The following is a 24,007-nucleotide window of genomic DNA, read 5'->3' as shown; positions in this document are numbered from 1 at the left end:
TATTGTTTATAGGCTCCTAACACCACTTGAGGGGTATTATACCACGCCATATTGCAATTTCAAATATTTTGATCCCCCTTACAATAAAGCTTCCCGTGTTAAATTTTTTTGGGGTCGACATGGCATAGTACTTAGCTGAGCGTGTAGGGCCTGTCTCGTGGCATTGTGATTCCAGCTTGTGAGCTTCACTTTTCGTGCCCCTCCCCTCAACCCCCCTAGAAAAGAAGTTCCACTTCGGATAGCGAGCGAAAAATAAAAAAAAAAGCGCTCTTCATCCCTTTGTTGTGGCCCTGGCCGCGGTGATTCGTCAGCCATGGCAGGTGCCGCGGTGCCAACACAACACGCAACACGAGCAAAACTTCCCCCCGCGAGCTCTTCACGCGCGGCGAGTAGGCGTGTGACCTCGCGCGCCGCTAAACACACATTTCTCTTCCTCCGCGCATGCGCCCGGGGCATTGTTCGCGGCCGCGAGACAATCATAATTGTTTGGGCCCGCGGAGATATGGCTGTGGATTTCGCCGAGGCGTGCACGTCGGGAATACCAACCACCCATACACTGTACGTGACTCACTTCTCCACCTCTCTCTCTCTCTCTCTCTCTCTCTCTCTCTCTCTTCCCCCCCCCCCCACTCCCGGCCATAGGTGAGTGGGAATGAAGTGCAACGACCGTTAACCACCCGAAATAAACGCCGCTATTCCTGGGGAATTCCAATAGCCATCGTTAACCACATAATACCTCAGTTTCCAGCATTATTTTTTTTTTTTAAGCGGAATCTTCTTTACGGACGATGGGCGATGACTCATCAGAAGAACGTAACGAAAGGTGCAACGTTCACTTTATGGAGAATGGCTATTGTTTGGAGGGGGGGGGACTGACGAATCAATTAGAGATTCGGACAACTTAGGACTCTTTGCAAGTTGATTTCATACAATTTTTTTTTTAACGTACGCTGTTTTGCACTGTTTGTCACGGAGAAAAAAAATTAAAGAGTGAAAAATAAAAAAATAAAATATTGAAACACAAACCCACGTAAAACAAGCCTAAATCAGCTGATGTCCAACAGATGGACCCAACGATGAAAGTAAACAGGTATTATGTACGACACAACAACGACAAGACAGTTTTCTACAAGAACTGTAAATGCGGACAGACAGCAAACTTGGACGACGCAGCAAACATACGAACACAACGATGTAACTATACAAGGAATTATGGTCAACACAACAATGACAGCACCGACGAACACCATGGGTTTCCTGTGACAAAACAGTTGCGACAATTTTTCGGGAACATCAGGCACAGACAGGCATTTAAAGAACGTATATTTGCAGGTTTTATCGTAGTCATGTTTGTTAAAATTGAGAATGGTTTAGTTTCATCGTACTAGTGGGTTATTTAGGTTTGTTACTTTCACTTGTAATGCTCCTGGTCCTCACGTACCAATTTGTTTTAATAAATATTGAAAATAGTTGTTGTAAAAATCTAAGAAATTATTTTCTAAACTGTTTTCGTAAGAAATTCTTCGATACTACGAATATATTTGCTGGTAATAAAGATTTTAAAATTTGGTAGTTGAGTCTACCTGTCATGAATGGTTCTACAAATATTGTAAACAAATTTTAAAATTAGTTGAAACTTCGCTAATATCTTACCTATATTCTATAAAAAAAAAATAGGCAACGGTTCAAATTCTCTTTTGATGTTTTAGGCTATGCTAGCGGCAAAATAAAAAGTGGAAACTTATTTCTTGTAGGTAACCTTTTTCTTTCGTGCGACGTAGATTTTCCTAGATATTGCGAAATGTGCAATTTTTTCCTTAAGTTAAATTAACCTATTTTATCCAAAAAAATAAACTTCAAATCTTTTCGTTTAAAAATCTCGTTCATATGAAATTTTTGTAAGGAGACAATAAACTCATAACATGCAACTAGGAAAGAAGTTTTGAAAGCTTTTTTTTTTGTTTTGTTTCAGACGTCCTAAGAAATACAATATTATTTACTACTTTCCTTTTTAACACGCTTTTATTAGCTTCATACGTATGTATGTTAGTATATATCTAACGGAAACGTTGAACATTATTTTGACCCCCTTCAAAACGTCGGATTAACTCGAAATTTGGCATACTTATCAAGGACCGATGAAAATCAATATTTTAAACAGTTAGACCCGTAATTCTTACTAGGATAATCAGGATTAGCGATTTTTTGTTTTCCTAAAACTGGTACCTAGTGTCTTTGCGCCAAGACCAAGAAGGGAAACTACCAGGCGCGCCGATCGCCTATTTCTCGGATAAGTTACCGACTTTGAATAAGATGAAATTTTAGGGGAGGGAACCTGATAACCTGCTATCTCATCCAAGGGAGGCAGCAGGCGCCCAAATTGCTCCTTTCTCTGATAAGTTACTGACTTAGAATAAACATCATTGACTTCCCAATTTGATTGAAAATCATTGATTTTCATAGTATTGAAAATATTGTGTACTATAGTTATTCAACACGCTATATCGAATATATATTTTAAAAACAGCCAATATCTACTCAAACTCACTTTAATAGTAAATTGATGTAATAAAGATAAACCAACTACAAAAATGAAAAATAAATAATAGTTAAAAAATTAAAAAAAAACGCGCTGTTATAGAAAATCCAACTAAAAAATTAAAAATAAATAATAGTTTAAAAAACTAAAAAACGCTTTTATAGAAAATCCAACTAAAAATTGAAAATAAATTTTAATAAATTTGAGTTAAGAATAATTTAAATAATAAAAAAATTATTTCATTGTAAAAAAAGCGTGGGGTGCATGGTGTCAATAGGTATAAATATTTTATTGACAGATATGAGTAGAAGGATTATCATTTTCATAATATCTACTCAGTTGTGCACGCGCAGACAGTACGCGTCTTCAGACCCTGTACATCAGTGCTGTGCATATGTGAATCAAATGTGTGTATACAGTATTCAAATTGTGTTTTTGTTCAATTTTTATTTTAAATCTACGATTACTGTGCAGTAAAAAGAGAGTATAAAATATTGTTACGATTTACCGGGGTTCGTAAAGGATAGCCCAATTAATAGATTTTATTACACTACACAGTTTTATTGATGGCCACTACTTATGTCACTTACAATTAATCTTCTAAAATGGCAAATAATCAATTGCACTTAAAAAAAATAATGTTGCTTCCCCAGTCACTCGTTTTCACACACCGCACACCTCGCTGGGCCGCACCTCTGGCGCAACTCTCGCCGCAGCACCCCTCGTGGTCCTCCGTCGCAGGACTCCGTCGCCGCACTCCGCCGCCGCCGTCGCACTTGCCTTCGCCGAGGACCCAACTCGACGCGCGCCCGCGACACTATCGCCCGGAACTGAACTCTTCGCCCTGGAACCTTCGTCCAAGGACTTCTGCCGCACCCGCGGCACTATCGCCCCGGAAACTCCGCCGCGGGAAAGCTCCCGCCTGAACTCTCCGACTCTCTAGGCCGGTGTCCCAGGCATATATATATATATATATATATATATATATATATATATATATATATATATATAGCCCAGGCGCCTTCTCGAATTCGCGAGTGCGGCTGGGGCCGGTCGCGTCATTCCGCGCCGACCCGACGCCGACGGCAGAAATCTCTCGAAACACGTGCTGTCGGCAGCTGCCAGGTGACACGCGGGACTCCGCATCTGTCAGGTGTCAGTTACGTGTCAAATGCAGGGTGTCGCGCGGGGAGTGAAGGGCTGGAGGGGGAAAAGCGACAATCCTTGTAATCTTCCAGGCGCGCGCGGCGCATCTCGTGTTGCGGCGGCCGCCAGCCAGCTCTGCACCTGCACGTGTCGCGGCCTTGCTCACCTTCGTAACAATATATTAATATTCTCATATAGATATATAGTTTGAATAACGAAGAAAACGGAGTCTTTGTAGCAATATAACCTAAAAATGAAGAACATCATTATTTATTTTTAATACCTACAATGCGTATTTTATAGTAATTTAGGAGTTATTTTCCTAACGTGATAAAACAAATTTGTTGTGTGATAATATGTTTTTCGTAAAAATAACGAAAAAGTCTCTGATTTTTATCAAAAAATATTTTCTTATGTTACACAATTATATTTTACAAAGTTAGCATTTCTTATATAAAATTTTATATTTGTTTTTTAATTCTATTATTAATATTAATAATAGTTACTTCTATTATTATTAATTATATTATTTAAAGTTTAGGAAAAAATGTGTGCATGATATTGTTATTCTCTGTAAATATCTGTTTTTAATATTTTTTTTATATCCTCGATTTTGTGTGGAAAACGGAGTAATATAACCTAAAAATTAAGAACATCATTTTTTTTTTTTTAATACCCACAATAACTATGCAATGCGTATTTTATAGTAATTGAGGGGTTATAAGTTGTATTTATATTTAATACTGGGCTGGCGCAGCCCATGTGTCTTGATGATAAATAAACCATATGAAAATAAATTTAATTGTTGCTCAGAGTGCCGATAGATGTCAAAACCCGATAAATGTAAACACTTTTGATTTACAAGTTTTAATTTCAGATCAAACAATTAATTTGGATATCCAAAAATAACAACTGTTTGTTTATAGTTTTAAGTTTTCACTTCTGTCGGCAGTCCTCATGACTGCTTTTTAATTTATTTGTTGTTTGAAATTGGTCCCGTTGTCACCAAGTCATAATCTGATACAGGGATCGCATGAAAATCGAGGGATATCCTGAAAATTTATAGGAATGTACACTGTGTTTAGTTGAACTCTCTCAATAGACAAAGTCCGCTACCGCCACATTGCAAGTCTTTCCGCGCGTGTGAGCGGAAAAGTGTATGGCGGTCTCGTCGTAAGCGGGCAGGCGTCATTGACGGTCGTCTCGAATGATTGAATTTTGTATGCGTTATAACCTAACCTGACCTGAACTGACATAGAACCTTGACCTTTAAAAAACCTAACCCAACATTCCTAACCTGACACCCTATAAAAAACTAACCCAAAATAACCTAACCTGATCTTGAACTAACCTAAAACAACACAACCTAGTCGAACACAACCTGACCAAACATTATTTTGACCTTGAAATTTCCCAACCTAAACATGACCTTGATTTGGACATTATCTTGACCTTGATTTGACTCGGTCATGATTAGGATTTTAATTTGATATATACTTAATTTGGACTTGATTTGATATGAACTTAATTAAACCTTTATCTTGATTTGGACTGAATATTGACTTAAATGCTTTGAACTAAATCTTGACCTTGATTTGGACTTGATCATAGACCTGAATTTGACTGAGTTTATTTGGCCATAATCATGAACTAAATTCGGACTTCATCTTAATTTGGATTGATATGGACTACATTTGGACTAAATATGGACTTGAGGACTTGATTTGGACTTATTTTGGCCAAATTTGAACAAAATTTGGACTCGAATGGGACTAAATGTGGACTTGTTTTTGGACAAAATGTGAATTCAATTTGGACTTTTAGACATAAAATGGACTAAGTATGGACTTGTTTTGGACTCAATTTGGACTAATTTTGGACATAATTTGGACTCGATTTGGACTAAATTTGGATTTATTTTAAACAAAATACAGACTTGATTTGGACTAATGATGGAATTAATATGGATTAAATTAAGACTGGATTTGGATAAAATGTGGACCAATTTTGGACTAATTTTGTATATATATTGGACTCGATTTGGACTTGTTTTGGAAAAAATTAGGATTCAATTTGGACTATTTTTGGACATAATATGGACAACATTAGTACTCGATTTGGGCTAATTATGGACTTGTTTTGGACAAAATGTGGACTCAATTTGGACTAATTTTGGATATAATTTGGACTTGATTTTGACTGTGGACTACTTTTGAACAAAATATGGACTTGATTTGGACTAATAATAGGTATTATGTGGACCAGTTTTGGACTGGATTTGGACTAAATGTGGACTCCATTTGGACTAAATATGGACTTTTTGACTTGATTTGGACTTGACATGGACAAAAATTGGACTTAAACTTGGATATGATTCAGACATGATTTGTCCAAAAACTTGATTTGATATTGACTAACCTAACCCAACCGAACCCAACCGAACCAAACAACCCAACTTAACCTAACCTAAACTATCCTAACCTAACCCAACCTAACCTTGGAATTATTGAATTTTTATTTGCGTTTTAATGTAGTTGTTTGAATTGTATAATCTGACTGTTGCACATAGCTATTTATAGGATGCTCTTCACTACATAGTATAAAATAAAGTCTCTTCCCGCTGTTGTCTGTCCCTTTGTAGGCCTATACTTAGTTCTTTAAAACTACGCATCGGATTTTGATGCTGTTTTCTTTTATTAGGTATAGTGATTCAAGAGGAAGGTTTATATGTATAATAGATGCGTATTATTGTAGAGGAACACTGATAATTTTAGAGGTTTCTAATGTGATGTCGTAAATAAACACATTAATTTTGCGCTTACAATTCAATAACCATTTTTTATCCTTTACTTTTTAGGGAAAATATTTGCTTGTTTACGAAGCGATTTTAAGCAATACAGCAATATGCGAAAATTGCTAGTAACACTAAGCTAACTTTTGAGAGTATAATATTTCATGTAAAATAAGATGTATGTATTTGTATGAATTATCGAAACATGACTCACACAGTGCAGCTATTTGTATCAATTATGTAAATGTGACGATTATAGTAAATATGTGGTGACAATGTAAATAATAAAAATAATAGACTTAATACAAAATACAACAATAAATTTAGTACTTTTTATTTAATTTTGTCTTATTTCGTTTAGTACACAGTATAATAATTACTTATGAATCAATGTATCTACGTTTATGATTTATTTAAACAATTAAAATGTGACCATTCTACCTACTGATAGGTTTGAGACAGTGCCTAGCTCAACACCAAATTAAACTCAAAAATATAAACTGCTTAAAACAATACAGGAATAAAAATCTAATGAAATACCTAAATATTTGTTATTAACTAACTAGCGACCCGCCCCGGCTTCGCACGGGTGCAATGCTGATACTAATTATACTACAGAATGTCTTTATATAATATTGATATAATAATAATTTTCTGCTCTCAGTTTAGTTTGATTATTACGGATGTAGGCCAATCTCTCAGAAAAGTTTTTAATTACTAAGATGAGTTTTCATCAATGATCTCAAAAGACTCTTTATTTTATATTGAACAAAAAAATGTTATTCGAGTACTTTGTGTGAAGTACATGCTGGGTGATTTGTGTTTTTTATTTCTTTCATTTGTATGGATATGTTTTAAGCATGTGAATATATATATATAGATATATATATATATATATATATATCTTAATTTAGGCAGTTGGCATCACGCTTAGTCATTTTATAAGTTCACTGATTTCTTGTAAAAACCACACGTTGCATACACCCTTGCCATGATTTCGTGTATTCCTCATTTCCCTCCCTGTGGATTCGGAATTTGTGTGCGAAACATGGCGGACGTTGCTAGGTATTGTTGGGTTCTTTTTTTTTTCTTTTTTTTTCGGTATACTCATGTTTTCCCAAACCCTACACATACGTCAAAGCTTTACCAGAATGTGTCGTCTTTCGTGCATCCAGCTACATCGGTGTCGATTTTAGTTTGCGTGCGGGTTTCTGCGCTTATGTTTGCTCCGCAGCCCGAGTTGTTGCGGTATTTCGCGCTCCCTTCACCCTTCCAGCAGAGCATGCGTTGTCACACGCGCCCTTCCAACCCCTCCCCCACTGTTCCCCGTGGGGCTGCTGCAGGAGCGACGTCATTAGCATTTAGATGGGGGCCCCTCGCCGCTTCGGCTATCTTGATGCCTGGTGTCGCCATCTGTTCGCCATTTGCTGACGTCACCACTTGTCAGGCGCTGCCAGTCGTATTTACGTTGACAATTACCGGGGAGATTTCTATCTGCGTGCGCCCTGGCGGCGCGCGCGGGGAACTGCTAATGGCCCTTTCGCAGCGAACAACAATGCCCAGGGAAGGAAGTGTGCTGGCGGGAGGGAGGTTGTTGTTATTTTTTTCTACTTTTTCTTATTCTAATGCGTCGGGCGATTTGCTCGTCCCGTTGTCTATCCCCCCCCCCCCCCCCCCCCCAATTCCCCTTTTCTACAATCACCTTTTTTTTTCCGTTCTCATCATCCACAGGAATTGAATACGCGATGCGAAGGAAGTCTTAATGTGCGAGTTCTTTGTGGAGCTGCGGCCGGATCGGTTGCATGTTTCTACTCGCCGAGTTCTACTGGATCGCCTGTTTACGTGTTCGAATTTTTGATGAATTCACTTAGCGCGTTCCTGGGAGGCCTGCACTGTGAACTAAGAAAAGTGGTCGAAAAATTTTCAGCAATTATATTTATGTTGTATTTTTATGTCACCCCGAGTCGTTGTGAAATTGTAGTTTTGGTCGCTGGTATATTAAGACAACACAAATTCTATCCATGTCTTACCCGGGATTCGAACCCAGAGCCCCCGCGTTGTCGACTGCGCTACGGAGGTCGACTTGCCAAGCCCCTTGAAGTTATACAAAGAAAAAATATGTATTACATCATTGTAATGTCATTTTTCTTAGGAACAGTATTTTAAAAATTGATTTTATTTTTTACTATGACTATTTTAGTTTACCAAATATATTATGGGGTAGTTTCACGATCATAAAATTTCATTTGGCACACCAATAAATCTGGTATCCACCCTAATGTTCACGAAAGTGACTATATACGTGTTTATGTTGCTACACGTGGGTCCGCCATCTTTGCTGCACATTTATTTTCGTTGACTTCCGTTCAATATTCACTAAATTACTTAGATGTTTACACAGAAGAAAAGGAACGCCTCGGAAGTTTGAGACTCAGAGGGAGAAACGCATAGTGTAGCACAACAGGGAACAGGGAGGATCTAAGGCAAGAGACTTAGTTGAAAAGGGAGGGGGTAAGAGGGGTCGCGCAATTGGTCACCATTTTTTTTGGGCTGCAAAAATGAAAAATAAAATACGCATAAAAAATATAAATAATCAACACACTATCTACCATTTTTTTATATTACTCATTATCGGTGATCATGTTAACAGAGGCGAGCCTTAGTATTTTGCTCACGATTCTGTTTCTATTGTGTGTGTGTGTGTGGCATTCTTGCGCAGAGACCGCGGAATTAAACGTAACACTTAAACAATGTTACGTACACGGACGTTCAATAAAATTTTAACTTTGAAATTCGTACACGCAATGTACGCGGATGGAAAACAGATTAGGCGTTTTACGTTTATTGCTTTGATGGAGGGGAGGCGATATCCAACTATTTCTATCCCAGGCGAAGGGAAGCCTAGATCCGTTACAGTAAATTTACTGACTTCTCAACGAAGAATATTTCACTTAAATAAACGGAGTTCTTCGAAATTTTAAAAAACTAAATCTTCGTTGAAAATACGCCGTGTTTCGATTCCTAAATTTTATGTTCCGTTCTTTAAAAAAAATGGTTGTCTTTAAAGTCGGTTTACGGACGATAGTTTAACTTGACAACGTCATAACAAAACATTGATGAAATGATAGTTTAGTTAAAGTACTAAATTTAAAAGCTACTCTTGAAAAGCCCGCCTTAACCTATTTAATATAATAGTAGATTCAAAGGCCGATCGAGTGGATGAGAGATAGATGCGGCGCAAGCGTACAATGAGCGTAACGGGACACTTTTTCGTGCGTGCAGCCGGCGTTCATCGATTTATTAGACGTTGTCACATCAAAAAATTGGTTGTCTGTAAAGTCGGTTTACGGACGATAGTTTAACGTGACAACGTCATAACAAAACATTGACGAAATCGGCGCTAGCGTACAATGAGGATAACGGGACACAGCGTAACGGGACACTTTTTCGTGCGTGCAGCCGGCGTTCATCGATTTATTAGACGTCACGTCAAAAAATTGGTTGTCTGTGAAGTCGGTTTACGGACGATAGTTTAACGCGACAACGTCATAACAAAACATTGATGAATTGATTGCATACTTTTATGAATAAAATTGAATCATTTTTATTGAATTATCACTATTTTGTATGGATGCAAAGAAGGAGTGAAATGAAATCTATAATTTAATTGATAAATTTACTTTTATTTGCACTCATTAATTCAAATATGTTTATTACTTTAACGAACAGATTATTTTAACTATAACTTTTATACATGTTTGCTATCTAACTTCTTCCAATCTGTGTTATTCTGTTAAGGATAGGACGATGATAGGAAAAGTAGGAAACGAATGGGAGTGTTTCAAGTTTAATGTGCCTGGAAAAAGTCAAATCGATGGTTGTTCCAATCGAATGGAAGAGAGATAGATCCGGCGCAAGCGTACATTGAGCGTTACGGGACAATGTACGTAACGGGACACTTTTTCGTGCGTGCAGCCGGCGTTCATATATTTATTAGACGTTGTCACGTCAAAAATACACCGTTGCCGGATGAATTAACTATTGTTTTGAAAGTTTTACACCCGTAGGATATGAGAAAAAGAGGAGGGTGGGGGGTAGAAGGAACTTTCAATCGTGTACCACATGCGGTAGTGGGGGACAGAAGGGGGTGGCTCACCTCTGACGGGGTACAGGCCTGTTCCGCGCGGTGGCACCGGAGCCACCCGCGTCTATTATTCAACCGCGGGCGTCGCCCCCACGATTTTTATCATTAATATTATTCATTCATCGCCCCGTTTGCCATCCCGTTGCGCGCCCGCTATACGTGCATCCAATACAGATTAATGGCCTCTAACAGCATCCCCCTGGTTATCCTTGCCTGACTCGGCTGCATGCGAATTTTTTTTTTATTTCCTACTCAACCACCCCCCAACCCTCCCTCCTTTACACCAACCCGAAAACGCCCTTTCCCTTCAAACCCTTGTTTGGCTAAAAGAGGTGTCCATTTTGTCCAGCAGTTTGTTTTTGTTTGCGGCGAGAATAGAGATGGATCACCACAGCGGCCATAAATTACTACCCTTTTTTTTTTTAGTTTGGCCCCCTGCTACGCTTCCACCCCCCTCACCCTTTCCCGTTCGCACTCTAACAATACCTCACCCATCCTTTTTTTTTCTGTCGACCGGTCAGGGATTGGTTAGGAACGGTTGCACGGTACGCCGATAAACCCGCCGCGCGTGTGTTCAGGGGAATGTCCTGCGACGCAATTCACCCCCCCCCCCACCCACCCCCCGCCACTTACCCTTCCCGTAAAACACACACGTTTCCCACCGAACTCCCCTCCCCAGCAAAACTTTACCTACCGTGTGGCTGCGTTTCTCGTATTCAGGGATGATTACATTATATCCAACCCATGTGCGCATTTTGTCTGCCGGGCTAATGTAGGGGACGGCCTATACAGTTCACAGGGATTAAAGCCAAAACCAGAACCCGAACAATTCCGAGGTTTACCGAGGTAAAAGGTTTGGTTAGGTTCGGTCAGTGTAATAAATACTAGATTTTTTTTTCGGGAGGGTAGGTCTGTGATAGGTTCCGTTATAGAAACTAAAATGAAACATTGGTTAGGTTAGGTTAGCGTTATTTAAAATACTCCATGACGGTTAAGTTTTTCTCACGAGCTATCGGCAAACTCCGGAGAACTTCGGAACTGGTCGGGTGTCGCTCTGACCTCTGTGAAATGTAGGCTGGCTTCCCTTATGTACGCTGCGTAGGGAATGGAAAAATTTCGCGTTCGATGACTTCTTTTGGGATGGACTCTATCCACCATCGAGGTATTACGCCATGGGTATGAGTCCTCTCTAAAATTAAAGTCACTTTGGTCAGCCAAACAGACCGTAGAAGTTTAAAGGCTAAAATGCTGCACGTTCGTTTAATAGCTTTTGAGACGAACTCTCTTCGGGAGAAACGTAAAAAAACTAGCACAACGAAGTAGGAATTGTGAAATAAACACGGAGTTAATAATTGTTAGAAGACGGCTTGCTCTACTCTTTATCTTCCTTGCTTTGTGGTCTAGACAATCACTTATCAGAATGTACGTTAAATAAAAGTATATCTAATGTTTAGAAGTGGGGTGATCTTTGATTTAGAAGGGGAGAGGGGAGAACGAATAATAAAAGAAAGAGTTTGTGTTATTGATGTTTGACGTTCATGTAGCGCGGAGACAAAAATGCCTAGAGCCGTGAGATTCTTTGCAAAACGGTTCGTGTGCACTTAACAGAAGTATGATTCGCAGAACCACTTCAGTTGTTTTGTGTATTTGAAGTCTATTTTTTTTTTACCCAAAAAAATAAACATTACGGAAATGGTTCTTAGCAACATCTGAAGCATGAATTATGATCTAAGTTGTTAAATAGTCACTCTAGTGAAATGCAATCGTTCAAGAAGGTTTCCACGATGCAATATTCGGCAGGGAGACGTGTTCCAAGCAGGTTTTGTTGACGAGGAGCGGCGGTCAGCAGGACGAGTGTGTCTCGGGGAGAGTCAGCGGCGTAACTGTGGCGTCGCTTCACAAGCGCTTGTCCCGAGGGGTGCACAACATTCCCTCTTCCACACCATCGAGCTCCCCACTCCTGAGCGCTTCTTTTTTTTTTCCCCCGTTACGCTCTGATGAGTCATCACTTTGACTGGCTCTAAAGGTTTATATTATTTTCTCATACCCGCGCGAGCCGCTAGTGAGAGGCGAACATACGCCACACGACGGACACCTTGTCCGATGCGGCCGCGCCCGCCCGGGCGAGGTCAAAGGTCAGCGCTCCTCAGCATCCCGGGGTCTCCGAGTGACGGGCTCATAACCAGACGTAAACTGCCGAGAAGGAAGGGGGGTTAGAAACACCTTACAGCCGACGCGTCGGACCGAAGGGGGGGGGGGGGGGAATTTAATTGCTCTTCTCGCTTTTGTTCAACTCGTAATGGACTTTTCTCTCTCTTCGTATTTTTTTTTTTTTTTTTACCCTTTTACACCCCCCCCCCCCCCCTTGTCCGTGTGGGATCTCTCTGTCTCTGTCTCGTGCGTGTCTGTGCGTGCGCGCGCGCAAACCTCTTCCTCCCCTCCCCTCCCCTTCTCCTACCTCTCGTGTAAAACTCCTCCTTTTCCCACCCCGCGGTATAAATCAAGGCTGACATCTTAATTCTCGCACCTCTCGCTGAAGAATGGCCGAGAGAGTCCGCCGCCCGGCCGCGCGGGCGCAGCACCAGCGCGCCCTCATTTGTTCTGTCTCATTGCCTCCTGCGCCGTTTTTATTCTCTTTGGGATTTTCTTTCTATTTTTTTTTTTTTCCACGCTCTTTTTTTTTTTTTATGTCTTCCTTTACGAGCCTGCGCGCGCATCCTTGCGTTCTGTGGCGATTTTCCCGCCTGGAACTCGTTGGAGTTCTTTTAATCCACTTTCGAAAGAACGGAATAACAAATCGAAAAGAAGAGTTTCTTTAACCTTTATAAATGGAATCAATTTCGCTGGCTATTAAAACAAAGGAAAATAAAAAAATAGAAAAAAAAATAGAAAATGTCGCGTGCACAAAAACTGCCGTAAATCATCCCCCCTCCCTCCAAAAAGGTTTGCCGCGGCTTGTTCAAGCTGCAAACTTTCTGCCGCTATCTTAAATAATCACTGCAATTTACTAAGAAGCGTGAAATCAACGCTTATTTTAGTTTGATTTGTAACGAGTGTATTGCACCGCAGGATCAATCCAACATCAAAAAAAGCCTTGTGTTGCTGAAGCAGTGGTTAAATCCCGGTCTTACACGCTTGTGATTTATTTTAATCAAGAAAGTATCCTGTAAATTTTTTTTTACGGCAGATGGAACGGAAGTCGCGTGTAGCGGGTATGTAACTGGTGCTGCCATCTGTGGCGGATGGCGTAGAAATCTCAAAAAGATGGCGGATCCGCGTGATTCATCGGTGCATACTATTTTTTTTTCGTTAACATCGCAGAATTTACACCACGGAATCGGTATTAAAAATTAAAACTTTAATCATAGTACAGGTATCCTTTGATACTTTATATTATAACTAGCTAATAGGTAACCCGCGACTTCGTTCGCACAATTTCTGAGTAGGTATTGGCAAATTTTTACCATTTAAAAAAACTTTATATGATTAATTCTAAACATTTTTACTGAATAAATAGACAAAATAAATTGTCAGATGCATACAATTGTTATTTCATAACACAACAGTTTAAGAATGATAATTTTGGAATAATTATGCATATGCCCTTTTTTTAGTATAGATTATCTATGATTTTAAAACTTCTGTTTCAGAGTGTTCGAAGATATATTTTACTTTGATGAAATCACACTTACCTCCTTTTCATTTCATAAGGTAGACAATTAAAAAAAAAAAAAAAATCTTAAGCTCTCACCGAAATTAATCAGACAAAGTTTTTGCCATCTGCCATCGTTTAACCCGAAACTTTAATTTACCATGATTAGAGATATTCTTAGAAATATTAAATAATTTTACCTTATTACAATTATCTCCAATTATTTAAGTATATTTTATACAATCACATCTTTATTTTAAATATATAAAATACAGATATCAAAATTATTATACAACATATTAGTTGTCTCTTAGTTTACTCAGTATTACTTTAACAAAATCCCCAACTTTTTACCCCTCACCACTTTTCCCACAAGGATGCCAATGTAAAAATTAAGAATAAGTAAATAGATATGCCAATATCCATCAACTAAACAAAAACCAAACCCCACCCTTTTCTTTCTTTTAACCGCAGATATGAACACCGAAACTTTTATAATAAACTTACATTCATATTGAGCTAAAATTAATTTTGCTAATAGTAAATTAATAGCTACCATAAAAATTTTATTTGTTTATACCTAACATTAACCCGTGTTACAACTTAAGAGGTGATATTTCGGAAAATGTTAAATAAGCGAAGGTAGGTAAAGACATGTTTATTAAACATTTCCTATTATTAAATTAAATTAGATATGATCAGAATACGTTATTTTTTAATGTTAAAACACTATTTTAAAAATTTTACCTTTTAAAAAGTATAACTTCAGCATGTTGTAAGAAAGATTAGGTAGGCTAGATGTTGCATATTTGTAAATAATACCACATAATTTACATTCCGCTTGATTAGCTTCAGAGATACGACATTTTCAATAAAAAAATCAACTACCTTTGCACCCCTTTTACGTCGAATATAGAAAAAATAGTAAAGGTAAAAATAATATTAAATCATAATTTTTACACTTTTCTTGCTGTTTTTTATCTGCATCTTAATTTTATTGGCTATATATTTTACTACTATAAAAACTAACGTGTCCCTGTTTCATTGCCTTTAGGGTCGAAAATCGAAAAAAGGTGAAAGAACTCTACATAATTAATTATTTACGTTATTTATGCTGAGTTTCTTACATCCAAGTTTGCTATGGACTTATGTATGAATTCTTTATGACAAAACATAACTTAACTCCCTTTTCCACCCATAAAAAACAAAATCCAAAAAAAAACTGAAAAAATAAAATTCGTAACTCTATATGCTTGATGTTCAGTCTGTTAAATCAGCTCAATAAATTTTAGGTTTGTGGTAAGTATTTACAGACTTATTTCAGTCGTTTAAGAAAAATAAAACAAATATAAGTAGGCCTACATACACACAAGTATTATAATATCTGTATTAAATTTTTTCTGGTTAATATTTTAGTAATGCCATAGAATTATAACTTCTAACGTATGTAGGCCTACCTAAGAATACACTACCTTTTTTTTTTCAGAAATCAATTTTATCTTTATGTTAAACATATTTATAGTTAGGTTTTAAAAAGGGGACACTTTGTTACCGTTTTTTCGTATATTCATCACGTTCGGCATTCTTTTAAAGAATTCTACGTTAAATTCCGTGTCTTGTTTCGTATTATAAGTTTATTCGCAAAATGAAAACACATGAATTTGCTTGTTATCAAGGTTAGATGTTTAAACAGAAGAGGCGAGTACTGGAAGACTCACATTATTTTTTTTCTATATTAATAAGTATCTATCAATTAAAAATAAAGTTTAATATCGTTTATTCGCGTGATCGCAATTGTAAATGTACATTGAAACGTTCTTTGCTAATTAAAATTAATTAATAACACGTAGTGGTACCTATAATAATGTGACTCTCTTATTTTTATTTCACCTAAAATGATTCGGTCGCCAGACTCCGTTCTCTTTTTTTTTTTGAACTGCTGGGTTTAAAAAGTGAAGTTCGTTCCAAGTTTTCTTGGAACGTGATACTGGCCGACTCCATCGATGGAATCGCAAGCGCCCGCGTCTCTTTCAAGTTTCGGCCATTTCTGTTTTTGGTTGTGTGCAAAAGGGGTTGGTTTTGCCAGGAGGTGTGGGTGGGAGTGGGTTGGGGGGGGGGGGGTGTTTCAATTTTCCCCGAGGCTCGCCCGGGCAGTGGTACCAACCCTACCGCCGCGGGCTAATTCTATTACTTTCCATTACGACCGTGTGACGGAGCGACGACCCAACGGCTGCTGGGAATTGGTCGTCGTCCCGAAGTTGGTAGTTGCGCCTCCCCGGATGGCACGCTGGAGACCCATCCTCATAATTACAGAATAAATTGCACGGCCCTCCGCGGGACGCGCTGCTGTCGCCCTGCGTAAACACTCATTAAAAGCTTTTTTTTCTTCTTCTCCTTCTCCTCCTCATCTTTCCATCCTTCTCTCCCTCCACCTCCTTTCTCTCCAGTGACTTCCCTCCGCTGTCTCTCTCTTACCCTTCCTTCGACCGTCGGTCGGAGAAGAAAGGGAAGAAGAAGACACATCTCCTTGCCCTTGCGTTCCCCCTCCCCCTTCAACTCCTCCTCCAGAGATCTGCGGCAGGAGTAAAACATTAAAGCGGACGAGAACAGGAAGATTAGCGAAGACCTCGTTTGTAAACGCAAGTTGTCTCGGAAAACATCTTACTTGCAAAAAAAAATATATCCTCGAAATACTTTAAGTACCACTTAAAAATGTTTCTTTAAAAATTTTCATCCACTTTCATGTTAATTTTGAAAAGTCCTCGTTCTTTTGTACGTAACTACATAGTTATGTAAGGAAATTTATATTTTTTTTAATAAACAATAATAATATTTTGTTTTTTGAGCTAACACTATACTTAATTGTAAAATAATGTAAAACTAAATACTTAAAATTTAATTTCATAAAAATTAATTGTAATGCACTATTTTCACGTGAAAATTTGCGTCATCCTGTGAGCTAACTTAAAAAGTTTTATTTCCTAGGTAGGTAGGCCTATTACTTTCGCGTGAAAGCGGATTTATCTACTCAACTTGGCTGGGCTAAACATATACAAGCCGAATCACTACTTTTTTTTTTGGTGCGACGTCGTATACGTTCATGTTATTATAAATAAAATTTTGTTTCAAGCTTTGTACAGAAAAAACGTCGCGCTAATTTTGTCATTTTACGGAAATTAATCTCATAATGTTCAAACGTTCAAACGGAACAACTTACAAAAATCATGTGCGAGTTAGTTAATTTTTTAGTTACTCAGTTTTATTCTGGCATTTAAATTTACAAATATCAATTAACTAAATCACGACTTCATAGTTACAAACGTACCTCCGGTCCACTGTCTCGAGTTGTTCGGAGCGATCGATGGGTGGTATTATTTAAAATCATTTTTGTCTTTAGTTTAGTATATTTTTTATTTATTTATTTTTCTTCTATTTGACCATAAAAATGTTTTAAAAAAAATGGTATGGAACACGTAAAAATGTAAGTTTAATAATGTTAATTATACAAAACAAACAGACATGAAAAAAAACTACCGTAACAGAGGTACAAATAGAGCCTATAAAAATAAATACAAGTGTACACATATGGTTGTAAAACAGTAATACAGATGCAAGTACAGCTTATAAAGACAAAAAAATCGACACAGGTTCATACATATAAAATTAAAACAGTCATATAGTTACAAATATATTCTTTATAGTCAACATATATCTAAATAAACACATACAAAAATTAAAACAATGATGCTTACCTCCAAGTAAAAGGTGGTCGCAGTACTATTAGAAATGCTCCGATTTTTTTTTTTTTCCATTTCCCTTCCGTGTGATCTTTTTAATTTTCTCGCATAATTTTCCGTGTTCTCATTTGCAAATTTGTTTCCTAGTGGGTGTTAAAACTGATGGAACCCAACTTGGATGCAATCATTTTAACATTCGGTGCATTGACTGACGTGCTCGCACGAAAATTGCAATGAGTGTTCTCAGCGTGTTAAATATGTGTAGGTACCGCACACGCCAGCTTCGCAGTAGAATATATTATATATATATATATATATATATATATATATATATAAGGACGTTGAATTGCTTATTCGTCAATGTAACCGTCGAAAAACAAATGCCACTGTGGGAAGGCGGTCGGTGCGTTGTTGAGGTTATGACATATCGTGTCACGTCTATAAGAATTTCAATGTAGTTGATGATGTACCTGTGCTACGCTACGGAAGAACAGTGTTGCACTGATCAAATCATGCATGTCCCTACTCGCCGGTACGCCATTGCAATGAATAGCATGAACAATGTAGCAGCCGTTGTCAGGAGATGAATCTAACTCCGCCGATGGCAATGGGAAGCATATGATATACATTCTGTATTGCACAGACCCGAACAAACCCGAATATCTACCTTCGGCCAATTCCTAAACAACCATTAAAATGATTTGACAGTATTTTTAATGTAGCTATATACTAACCTAACATAACCAACCATCCACAATTTTGTAAAGTAATAAAAAATTATCCCGTAGTTGGCCGAAGGTAGATATTCGGGCTTGTTCGGGTCTGTGCAATACAAAATCTACATCATAGGCTTTTCGATGGCAATAGCCGTTGCCGTGGAGACGAATAGATCTTAAACAATGCAATAGAGAAATTCCACCAAGAAATATCGAAGTTGTGCTTCAAAAATTGGTTTTCTCGAAATACCATGTAGCCAGTGTAACTTTCCTCGTGTTTCGAAGGTCGAGTGTGCAAAATTCCATCTAGATCTGAGTAAAACTGTAGATTTTTATAAGAAACAGACACACGGAAATTCTTCTATGTTCATACAGGATGATTTGTAGAGGGTAAGACAAACTGAATGGGCGTGTTTGGTGGCCTATTTAGAAAATTCACATTGAGCAAAAAAAGACCTAAGAATTAAAATTATTTTGTTATTATTTATATTTTTCTTACTTTTTACCGAAATTCGACCACTTAACCCCTATAACTTTTTTGTCGCGTGTTTTAGATATTATATTTTTATTTACGTTTCGTCTCTTATGCATCCTTCGTCTATGTAAGGCAGTGCTAGATGCAAAGAACGAGTAAAGAATTAGTTCTGAGCTCATAAAACCAGAAAAAGGGAAACAAATAGTAAAAAAAACTTCAACTTTAACTTAATTTAGCTCTCGGCTAAACTGTGGTTTTTTTGTGGACCAAGTCTTGCGAAATGAAACAAACTGCCATATGCACTGTTTTTCTTATCTCCGTGTTTTGGGCCACCTAAGCAAAAAAAAAGCTGTTATATGTTTGAAGCCTCTGTGTGTGTGTTTGTCTGCGTGTATGTCTGTGGCATCGTAGCTCTCAAATGGCTGGGCTTATTTCAATCCTTCTTTTAAAAGGCTGGTTTAATGAAGTTCTTAGCTATGTTTGATAAAAAAAATATCTGTTCATTAGTTTAAAGACCTCCAGCTCTTTTCTATTTGGATATCTTATACATAAATTATACGCATGCTTTTATTTATTTTTTTACAAAAGGGAACCGCTGCCAAAGGATTAATTACTTGTTACTTGGTTCCTTCTCGCATAAATTGGCTCATGTGACAATCCGGCTTATAAAACTGAACACAACCTAAAAACGTGCTCAAGTTCTGAGAAATAAATTGGAGACAAAAAATTTTTTCAGGAGATTAAAAAAAAAAACAAGGATATAACGTGGAATGAATACGCGAATCCCTCCCGTGCCAACCTGATAAACTTCTTGTTTTGCCCTCGTCTCGTGGTAGATACCCCCACGCTCTGCCGCTTATTCAACCTTCCTTGCCCCTCGCCGAAGGTGTTTTTTTTATGTGTGTGTATATATATACCTCTAACAAGCACGCATCCACAGATGCACACACACACACGCCAACCTGGCAGTCCCCTACCTCGGAGCCGCCTACCGGCGTTACTTTAATTCTGTTCCCGGCCGCCAGGGGCAGGGGAGTAGCCGGGAGCGAATGGAACAAGCAAGGGGAAAGGAGCAGGGAGGGGAAGCTACTTTATCTCTATCGTCGTCTCGCTCTAGTTTTTATTACGGGCGTGGGTTCCAATTATAGATACTGATAGAATGTTACCACCAACCTATTAATTCCGGGTAAAGGGAAAATAAAAAAAAATGCGAGAGAGAGAGAGAGGGAGAGAGAAAGAGTGTCTGTGAGGAGGGGGGTGACGCGCGGTTGGAAGTGCGATTCGTCTTTATTATTTTGTACCATACTGTGCTCATACTAACTAGGTACCCCCTCCCCTCCGACCCTCCCCATCCCAGGGGCTCTGTCGGCCATTTTGATGAGACTCGAGGGCTGACAATGGCTGGAATACAGATGCGGAGGGAAGCAGGCGGAGGCATGAAGCGCCTAAAGGCCAACTTCCCGTGAAACAGTTGGGGAGTCGGAGCAGTAAGGCCCGTTCCACAATGACGCGGGAACGTATCTCACGGAAAAGAGTTCCGTGCAATGAATGGCACACAGACGGAGGCGGACACGTACGGCAATGCTGGGCTCTTCCGCTTACGTTTCCCCATGCGACCAATAGAAACGGAGTATTTGACTGCGGTGGTAGCCATGATTATTAGCATTCTACTATTACTTATGTTTTTTATTTTTATTACGTATGTAAATTCTGCCCGTGATCTCGAAGCATTTTTTTTTTTAAATTGATCTCCATTTGTTACGTTTCCGTGCATTGTGGAAGCAGCAGACTCTTTCGCGGCTCCGACGATCAGCTCCACAATCGTTCGCAGCGCATGCGCAGAGCTGGCAATTCGCGCATCCCGGGGAAAAAAAAAAAAAAAAAACAGAATTCTGGTATGAGTCCCAGCACAGGGTGGCACACCCACGCACACACTTCTCGTACACTTCCGGTACGCCGTTCCTGCGTTCGTGCGCACCAAACTATGGCGCTTTACAAATTCAAATAAACGCCATCTATTGACGAAAGTTCTGAACTAAACTGTTATTAACGCCGCGAGCTTCACTCAAGCGGATGGGTTTCACCAAGGAGAAGGATAGCAAGTTTTCCAAACCTCACTATATGACCGGTGTGTGGCGGACATAGTGAAATGACTTAAACTTACTGCGTGTATATGACCTACCTCCTATGATTTTCTTTTGTAAATCTGAACAACCCCATTTTTTTTTTTCATTCCCTTAGGGATAGAATTTCATAATTATATGTAGTCTATGTCAATCTCCGGCCCATAAATTATCTATATGTAAAAAAAATGTCGATCCATTGCTCCATTGCTGCATTAAAAAAAGGACAGGCAAACATACGTTGCCATTTATAATATTATATAGTAGGGATATAAACAAGCAGTGAGAGAGTGTTAGACCGTAGACTTCCGTTGTGAAGCACGTATGTAGGTGTATATACTTTTATATATATATATATATATATATATATATATATGTGTGTGTGTGTGTGTGTGTGTGTGTGTGTGTGTGTGTGTATTCCTCGATACCCGGGTGTTTCTAAACCTACTACATGTGTTGTCTTGGAGTTCCCCACTGTCTGTGCATGGTCACATGCTTCGTTCACACGCCGTGAAAGCTCCGATCAGTCCTCGGCTGATTGTACGCAAGGCTGTGCCTCGAATCGACGCGCTAAGTGAAGCAAGTCTTCAGATTCCAGTCGGGGCCATACCATTAATTCACAACGACACGACGTACACGACATGAAAAATCCGATTAGACGTCGTACATCGTTCCAGCACGACAGAGTTAACAGCGTAGGGTCACAATAGCACGACTAAATACTAACTCGACGAACTCTTATATGTCTGTTCCCAAATGTTCCCATGCTAATGAAATGCAGTATAGAATGAGCGTAGGCCCTATAGAAATCCTTTATTTCCTGTTAATAGTTTAAGTGCATACAATAGTATAACATTTAGTCATCTCTGGGACTAAGTGAGATTAAGTTTATTTTAAATATAAGGAAGAAAGAAAGTGACAGAAAGGACAGAAAAAATAATTCCGCTGTTACCTATGCGAAGAAAAAAAGAAACGTAATTATCAGTTTAAGTCACACTACAAATGTGAAAGTGTACTTAAACGTAAGATGTAATTTTTTTTCTTCGTGTTTTTTACCATGTAAATATTTTCAAAGTTTATTTTTGTAAGGTTTCCATTTTGCTTTCCGTCTTGCTTTCCGTCTTGCGGCACGACATGACGAAATTACAAACAGAATCTACTTCTTACGGGCCGCCGGGGCGTGTATTTTTGTGGTGTTGACGTCACGGCAACCTTGTATTGCATTGGCTACTGAGCGTGTCAAACCTGCCGTGTATTGTACGTCGTGTTATTGTGAATCCAGATTTACAATAAAGGTTCATGGATGGCTCCCATTTTTATTTGAACACTTAATTATTGATCAAGAATAAAAGTTTAACTCATGGACGTATTTTCAATTTCTTCGCTTTCTTTACTGGACCTTTAAATCGTGGGTGTAACTTAAAGTAGTATATATATTTAACAACAATTGTGGTTTTTTAATTATCAAAAGAGTTCATACAATTTTGTATTGAAACACAACATTTTATTTGATAACTCAGAAAATAGCATTACATTCATAATAAAATATTATAATAAATAACTAAAATAATGTACCTAATGTATATTTTTTAAGTTTAAAACTTGAACTTTCATTATGTAAGATTTATTTTAAAATTCATATGATAATAATTTAAAATCATAAACAATTTTTTTTATTAAATGAAACAAGCGAGCGATAAATGAAAATGTTAATTGGCAAAAAGAAAAGTTATAGTTTTGTATAGTATGACAAACATTTTTAATTTTTTCATGTTTGTTTGTATGTGCGACGGAAAACACATTTTTTTTTATTTTGAGTTTAAACTTTTGAATAAGCAATAATATTAAGAATGACTTTTTTTTTTTTACCGCTGCCGGTAGTTACTGAGGTAAGAATAAAGGCACTCGCCAGAAAATTACGTGGGTTCAAAATATTTTCCCATCCACTACGAGTACCCGTGTATCAATAAAGCCGGGACCACATTCGCCGCGCCAAGTTGGCATCCCTCACCCGCGGGGGCCGTGTAATGCCATTAGGTTGGCATCAAGGGGCCATCTTTCTTCCGACGGTTGCGGGGAAGAGCAAGGCAAGGAAGGGAAGGGGATTTGTGCGGGGGGGGGGGGGGGGGAGGGGCCCCCAAGAAGTGTTTCAACTTTGTTACGTTGGTCACATTGTTATATTATATTAAAGCTGTAAAAAGCCGCGTTGTCATCTTGCGCGGGCTGGGGCCAATCGCAGCCTCCGTCGCTTGATCCCTCACTTTCATCGCTCAAGTTAAGTTGAGGGGGGAGCTTAACTGAGGCGAGCGGGCGTCGGCGGCACAACCGCCCAAGCGACGCTTGGCAGTGGTAGCGTCCCGAGGTTCTGTTTTATATCGTGAATTTTACTACCTTTTATACCACGAGCTGGCAGACAATATTCTGTATAGCTCGATATCATATATACACTGTAAATTTTTATTTATTTATATATTTATTTATCGACTTTATTGGTGGCGAAGTTAAGGCGATACGCCTTCTCTTACACTTAGCCACATTAAACAATTACATTTATCTGCATTAACAATAAAATAATAAATCATAGAAAAATAATATTACTTAATTAAAAACAAACTTGCCTTCGCAGCCATTGTCTGAAATAGCTTGGCTTCTGGATTGTAGCCGCGTCCGAGGCGAATATATCA

This window comes from Bacillus rossius, chromosome 12 (genome assembly GCF_032445375.1).
Source record: "Bacillus rossius redtenbacheri isolate Brsri chromosome 12, Brsri_v3, whole genome shotgun sequence".
NCBI lineage: Eukaryota > Metazoa > Arthropoda > Insecta > Phasmatodea > Bacillidae > Bacillus > Bacillus rossius.
The sequence above is the reverse complement of the archived record's forward strand: the minus strand, read 5'-3'. Positions refer to the sequence as shown.